This window comes from Penaeus monodon, chromosome 41 (genome assembly GCF_015228065.2).
Source record: "Penaeus monodon isolate SGIC_2016 chromosome 41, NSTDA_Pmon_1, whole genome shotgun sequence".
Classification (NCBI taxonomy): Eukaryota; Metazoa; Arthropoda; class Malacostraca; order Decapoda; family Penaeidae; genus Penaeus; species Penaeus monodon.
This window is the reverse complement of record NC_051426.1, coordinates 20,842,752-20,843,817: the sequence shown is the minus strand read 5'-3', so window position 1 is coordinate 20,843,817 and position 1,066 is coordinate 20,842,752.

Here is a 1,066-nt window from a genome sequence, read left to right as displayed (position 1 = left end):
GAAGAGGGGTAGGGGAAGGGGGAAGGAGGGAGGGAGGAGGGAAGGGAGGGAGGGGGGAGGAGGGAAGGGAGGGGAGGGGGAGGGAACGAGAGGGATAGGGGAAGGAGGGAAGGGGAGGGGTAGGGGGAAGGAGGGAAGGGAAAGGAGGAGAGGGGGAGGAGGAAGGTTGCAGGGAAAGAGGAAGGGAAGGGGAGCGGGGAGAGAAGGGAGATGGGGAAGGGGGAGGGAGGGGAGAGGAAAGAGGAGAAGGAGAGGGAAAGGGGATGGAGCGAAGAGAAAATGAAGGGGGAGTGACTGAATGAGAGGGAAAGAAGGACAGAATGAATTACGAGAGAATTAAAAAAAGAGGAGAGGAGAGGAGGAGAAGAACAAAAGGAATTGTTTTAGAACAACAGATTTTTTTTAGCGGGGTCATGCAGGTGAAAAATGCAGATCACAAGCGTAAAAATATAAACCTAACAAAGACACGTGCAGAGTGGGAGAGAGAGGGAGAGAGAGAGAGAGAGAGAGAGAGAGAGAGGGAGAGAGAAAGTGAGCGTGAGACCATGAGATACATAGAGAGGGGATTATGAGTAACGAAATAATAAAAATAATCATATAACCTAAAAAGATAGATACATGGAGAAGGGATTATGAATAACGAAATAATAAAAATAATAACATAAAGTGAAAAAAAGATAAAAACAAGAACACCACCCGTCAGCAACGACGAACGCAATTATAAGTACCACAAAAAGTCCTTCGAAGCAACGCAATGTCTTTTACATCTTGATATCGACGTCGGGTGATTGGAAACTGTATGACAGAATTGGATTCCCCTTAAGTTCTTCTGGATTCTGTATTGGTCGATTGTTTATTGGCTTTCGGGGGCTTGGAGACTGATACATGTAGACAGGGGAGAGGAGGGAAGAAAAGAGGAGATAAAGGAAAGGAGGGGAGGGGAGGAGCAAAGAGAAGAGGAGGAGAACAAAGGAGAGAGAGAAAAAAAGGGGGAGGAGAGGCGAGGAGGAAAAAGGAGAGGGAGAGAGGGAGAGAGAGAGAGAGAGAGAGAGAGAGAGAGAGAGAG